Below are 6,523 nucleotides of genomic sequence, written 5' to 3'. Positions count from 1 at the left end.
ACTACGTTTAGAAAACCCCACAATTCTCATTTGATAAGGATAAAACGGAATTTTTCCTAAAGCAGCCTCCAACATCCCCGGAGCATGTAGATTCATTTACAGAGATGACTAAATATTTATCACGCTGCCGTTGGCATGAGTCCCAGCGCCTGAGGGTCTCATTACCAGAAATGCTTATGAATGGTTTCTGGGGAGCCACGATTTTACCGTCATTAAACTCACCACTAGGTGGCTGCCGTGCGAGGGTCCCCCGGAAGTGAAGGCAAACACACCCTTTTGGCAGCAGCACCAAAGGGCTTTTTGCTGTTCATACCCAAACATCTGACTCACTCAGTGAGTGTCATCCTGGAAAATGACAAGCACCGACTTTGGCAGTCAGTGAAATATAGCATCCCTGGGGCCAGAGTAGTAAAACGGGTCTGGAAGCCTGAGAGCAACATCCACGGAAATAGGAGAATCAGGGCTGCTGACAAATGAGATACACACTCTTCTAAACAACTTAAGTCTTTATGATAAATCAGGTCCCAAGATAAAGAAGCCTCATACAGTCACGCGTCTCCCTTGCGCAAAAGCCTGCAATGACCATCACGCGGTTCTCAATTAGTATGGGGGTGGGGGAGTATCACGTGGCGTCAGAATCTCTAGCGAGAAGTAGAAAAAGGACATCCGGTAAATCTCTGTTCACAATACCAACGGAGAAAAGCAGCTCTTGGTGGAATCTGTTGGTGATATACAGAGGGGCAGAGGGCAAAAGCATCGAAGGAGATTTTCAAACAGGTAGCGGAAACACGGCTGTTAAGGCAAGGACCATGAAAGTAACATTTACTAAGCGCTGACTGTACACAGCAGCACCGGCCTTATATGCGGTCTCACTCGCCCTTTCTACCCCACGGTGAGGCGGCAGTGATTCTGACCCCCATTCGACAACTAGGGAGTCCGAGGCTCTGGAGAGATTAATTCGTTTTAAGACGCAACTTGATTCCATAGCCAAGGTTCCGATCTCAGCGATCCGGCTCCAGGGCTATGGTAACAGAAATGCGAGGTGGCCGGTGGTATTCATGCGCGGCGTTTCGGGGACTCTTTGCTTCATCTCCTCCCAGACCTCTTGATATTCTATCAGGCTGCAGTGGAGAAGCTCTATGGGCTTCCCAGGAGGCTACAAGCGCTGAGGTTGGGCTGCAGACGGGGCCACCCAAAAGATAAACAACAGCTCCATTTTATTATTTTGAGGGTGTGTGTGCGGGGTGGGGGGAGTCACCACAGTTTCTTGCACCCCAAGGATTTGTGTGCATCTCCTTCGCCACTAGTCATAAGGAACGTTTGTCCTTTCAACTCAGCCCAGACGCTGGCTCTTTCACAGAACCAGACCTGACCACCATCAGAGGTCCATTGTTTTTCTTCACACACAGAGGAACCAGAGAAATCACCAAGTGCTTCTCTTCCAGTGCACAGCCAGTTCGTAGGTCTGTCATTCGTAAAGGATCCGAGCTGGCCCCTTTTGTCTCTGGCTCCTTGGTCCTGCCCAGTGCCAGGCGCAGACGGGTTCTCAGGGGCTCTTCGTTGAGTGGAAGGACTCTTAGCTCCCCTGTTTGCTCCCAAGGTGAAGAAACAAAGCCACACAATTTGTACTTAAAGCAGGAGCAGGCTCTTCAAGTTCTGGCTTCAGGTCACAGCCCTCGGTAGCTGAGGTAGCTGACCCCTGAGCAGCTACCTCCGAGACTGGACAAAAGTCTAGGATACACCTACTTTTGTTTCGGTTCCTCGTCAAAGGGAAGTGTGGGGATAGCACCCTCTCAGCTTCCTTGGGAGCCTGTGACCATTCTCCTGGAGGTCCCTGTTTATAGCAAGGTGACATGAAGACAGACCTTTCCCCCACCCCCAGCTGCCATGGTGGTTCTTCCTCCAGTGCTAAGCAATAGCCGGAATTCTTCCTAAGAAGGTGACAGCCCACACAGGTTCGTATTGGTCACGATGAACTCTCGGGTCATTTGTTTTCCTGTGGTGGCGTACTCAAACTTGTTCCTGCTCTTCTAAACCCTCACAGATGTGGATGCACACATTCCCAAACCTATCCAGATGCAGGGTTATTGTGTCAACGTGTGATGCTCAGAGTATCAGTTTAGAGTTGTCTATAGACCCAAACCGCTGCTCGAAGCTCATCTAGCCGCAATCAGCCTCTGCCCTCTGCCGAGACCCCCCTCCCCGCGGTCGAGCGCAGAGCTAGTTACTAAGATGCTTCCTCCAAAGGCAAAGCAAACACACATTTTCAGTCCTGGGCGTCAAGGGACAACTGTCGACAGACTTTCTGCCTTTAGAAAGCCAGAGAGAACAGCACCATGAATGCCTGCTCCCTATCCCCGAGTGTTGTCACATCTTAAGCTTATGTTATATCATCCCACAATGATTTCCAAAGAAATCATTGTAATCTCTGTAAATCAGAGACACAGTTGAGGATTCCTAGGAGGAGGAGCTCTACAGCCCCCTCCCACCTGCCGCTCTCTCTCCCCCTCTATTATTACTGACTGCCAGAGCCTCTACCCACTGTTTAAATGTTGATTTCTGTTGCGCCTCCCAATGTTTTAAAACACTGGCTACCTAGCTGTGGAATCCTAAATAGAAATATTTCATTAAACTACTCTAATATAGAAATAGATCCTCCTACACTCGTAATTCTGTAAATTTTGTTCACTTAATAATATTACTTTGGAGAATGGAAAATATTGATGTGGGTGTTCAGGAGACACCTCAGTAGGCAATGCGCCTGTTGTGAGGCCTGGGGTTTGAATTCAGACCCCCCCCCCCCCCGCAAGAACCCACCTACAGAAGCCAGCTGCTGTGTGTACATCTGTAACACCAGCTCCGGAGAGGCAGAGACAGGACGTGTTCATCCCCGAAACTGGAGCAGATGATTTCTCACCTGCTCTGTGGTTAGCGACATCTGATTATTCTCCATTGCTTTCTCTGTAATTTCGTTTCTTAAGCATTTATTTATGTTTATTTTATGTGCATTGGTGTTTCGCCTACATGGTCGTCTGTGTGAGGGTGCCAGATCTCCTGGAACTGGAGTTACAGACGGGTGTGAGCTGCCATGTGGGTGCTGGAAGTGGAACCTGCATCCTCTGGAAGAGCAGCCAGTGCTCCTAACCTCTGAGCTGTCTCTCCAGCCCCTTTCTCTGTAATTTCTTCAGTGTTTTTATCACGAAGGCTTATCAGACTTCGTCCAAGGTGGCTTTTTAACATCTCTTGAGATGATTATGCGATCTCTGTTCTTGAATCTGTTTATATGCTGTGTAACTCTTATTGGTTTTTCAAGTGTTGAAGCATATTTTCATAACTGGAATGAAACCATCTCTTTTTGTGTGTTAAATGATCCCAGTGTGCTATTGAATTTGATTTGCAAGTATTTTATCGAGAATTTTAACATCCACACTCCTCAGGGAGAGTGGCTCACATAGTGGTGTTAATGAGTTTGTCCCCCACTGCCCCATAGGCTCAGGCATTTGAACACTTGGTTCCCAGTTGGTGGCCTTGTTTGGGAAGGTTTCGGAGGTTTGGCCTCGTTGGAGGGAGTGCGTCCCAGGAGGTAGACTTTGAGATGAAAAGCTTTGTATCCATTGTGCTTCCCTCTCTGATTTGTGTTTGGGTCTGGAAACATGAGCTCTTAGCTCTTCATTCCTGCAGCCATACCTCCCCACCATGATGGTCTCTCATCTCCTTGGAACCATAAGCCCAAATGACTTCTCTTTTTTCCTGCAAGTTGTCTTGGTTGTGGTGTTTTTATTACAAGAACAGAAAAGTAACTAACATAGCCTATTCTTTTCTTTTCTTTTCTTTTGCCTTGTTCTTGTCCAGTTGTTTCCATGGTAATAGTGGCAATGCCAACTGAATGTGATAGCATTTATTCCCTCCAGTTTTACGGAACAGCTTGAGGAGAATTGATGTTAGTTCTTTCCCCGGGTGGTCTTTCTGTCCCCCAGGTCTCAGTTGGCAAGTTTTCTACTGGCATTGTAAAGCTCGTGGCACTGCTAGTCCCTCAAATGAATACATGGATCGTTGCATTTCCGATTCAAAGAGGCCACCTCTAGCTGGAGACAGATGGCTTCCATAAGCCTGTCCTGAGAGTACAGCCCTCCTACTACCACAACACACAGTATGATGGTTTGAGGAACAGGTCCTAAAGGCTCATATGTTGGGATGCTTGATCCCCAGTTAGTGGAGTTATTTGGGAAGGATTAGGAGTTGTTGCCTTGTTGAAGGAGGCGTGGCCTTGTTAGAGGAGGTGTGTCGCTCAGGGTAAGTTTTGTGGTTTCAAAAGCCCATGCCAAGCCAAGTGTCTCTCTCTGCCTGCTACCTGCAGATTGGGATGTAGCTCTCAATGACTACTCCAGTATTTTATCTGCCTGCATGCGGCTGTGTTGATCATGGACCAACCACCTAAACATGTTAAGCAAGCCCCCAATTAAATGCTTTATTTTTGCCATGGTCACGGTGTCACATAACAGTAACTAAGTAACAGGACAGTGATTAAGACACACACTCTGCACTCCTAGGGCCCTTGTAAAAAGGAAATCTTTGCCTCTGGCTCAGTAGTGCCACCTAGACATTGGCTCAGCACAGGTCCTTAAAAAATGGCTTTTCATTACTGCTAATGGGGAGAGAGGATTTTCTTAAGTCCTGTATATTTTGAATCCTCAAGAATCCTGTCTTTTGAACTGTAATTCTGCTCAGTGATAGGTCCAGTGTGCTAATTGTATTTTTGACTCTTTGAGTGCCCCCTATGTTCCTCCCCCATCCCTCTGCTGTATGATCTCTCTCTTCCTCTCTCTCTCTCTCTCTCTCTCTCTCTCTCTCTCTCTCTCTCTCTCCTCCCTCTACTCTCTTCTCTTCTCTTTCTCTCTGCTCTCTAGATGTGTCTAGATCCTGAAAGGACACTGTGTATTTCCTGCCATTCTCTCTTCATTTTAGGCCATGGTTCTCACTCTCTGCAGCTGTCCTCACTACACATGTGGAGCCGAGCCCTCTGGAACAGACTCCATATTCTCTCATTCACTTCAACTTTCTAAAGTTTTCTTTCTTTCTTAGCTGATAAACACTCCTCACCCCTCCCAGAGGATGAAACTCTTCCACTATGCTGGGTTCATCCCCCGGAGATTTCAGCATTGACACATGGTTTTTCTTTACAATCCTGCCTTGCTCTTGAGTCCATGGCCTTTAAGAAAATCTTCTATCTAGATTTTTGATTTCTTGCCAACTTGATAGTATCAGACTTTTCAACTGTGACTGAACTGGCCATGGTGAACTAACATCTCACTGTGGTTTAATTTGATACTCCTTGATCATCAGTGAAGTTGATAACTTATCATTTTATGTTTAATGTTTGCACATGCATGTTCAGGCCACCATTTGCATATGGAAGTCAAATGATCAGTATGCTTGCTTCTTCCACCATGTATGTCCCAGGAATTGAACTCAGGCAGTCAGAGTTGGTGGCAGGTGCCTTTACCCACTGAGTCGTCTTGCTGGACCTGAGAAAGTGTTTTGCACATATATGACAAAAATTTCTCGTGTTTTGATTTGCTTCTCAATATCATCTACCCATTTCACCTGACTTTATCGGTTACCATTCTTTACAGGTTTCTAAGAGTTCTAGATACATTCTGGATGCACACTGTTGCCAATTGAAGGTGGTTCGAGTTGTGGTGTTCAACTTTGCTATTGAGCAGAACCTCGAATTTTAATATGCAAATATTTTATGCCCATGGTCTTTGTAAGAAATCCATTTTCAAGATCATAAGAGATTATCATAAAAATAATATTAGACTCAGTCCCCCTAAAATCTCGTTGATCTGCCTGTAACCTGTATTTCACGCTAGTACGTGGTCAGAATCTAATGTCACTCACTATTCCCAGTGCCATTTGCTGAGGACCCGTTATTCCTTCAGTGATTCATAATGACATCCTTCTCTTATGGAATTGCCATTTATAGTGCTCTGCTCATTCCAGGATGGAGTGGAATTGGTGAGTCATAGGGCACAGGCTTTGAAACTTTAGTAACTGTTGCCAAATTGCTCTCTAAAGTTCTTGCATTGATTTATTTTGTCACGACCAGTGGCAGAATTTCTATCTCTTCATGCCTTATCTAACTTTTTAAACACAATTCCATTGATTGACTGCTCTATCCTAGAGCTGATATCTTTTCCTTAGGTCAGCTATACCTTTACACTGTTGGGTAGGGAGACCCATCCCATAAAGGAAGAAACAGACGTGTGGGACAGAGCCAGGCCTCCTCGGCTGTGCCTCCTCCAGCCCCTCCCAACGCTGGCTAGAGAAAGGAGTGTTGTTAAGTGCTTTGGGGATTTTTGTGGCTTTTACTATGTAGCATGATCAGGTCACTGGGAAACTTAAATAAGCAAATCCTTGTGAAATACTTGTTGTGAAATAGGTGCTGGATGAAGGGCTGTTATCACAGTTATCACATTAACTGCTAATGACTGGTAATGGGCTGAGTCGGTCAAGTCAGAAG

At 46.0% G+C, this 6,523-nt stretch overlaps 1 long non-coding RNA gene across 1 annotated transcript in view; it reads left to right on the top strand.

The window, feature by feature from the left end:
* The first annotated feature begins 668 nt into the window (after positions 1-668).
* LOC125392454 (uncharacterized) overlaps positions 669-6,523 on the top strand; it is a 31,476-nt gene continuing 25,621 nt past the window's right edge. Inside the window, exon 1 of the long non-coding RNA XR_007229530.3 lies at positions 669-777. This is a non-coding gene — a long non-coding RNA (uncharacterized LOC125392454). The remainder of the gene's footprint in view (positions 778-6,523) is intronic.

The sequence above is a fragment of the Myodes glareolus genome, chromosome 12, assembly GCF_982192425.1.
Source record: "Myodes glareolus chromosome 12, mMyoGla1.1, whole genome shotgun sequence".
Classification (NCBI taxonomy): domain Eukaryota; kingdom Metazoa; phylum Chordata; class Mammalia; order Rodentia; family Cricetidae; genus Myodes; species Myodes glareolus.
This window is presented reverse-complemented; position numbering and strand designations above follow the sequence as displayed.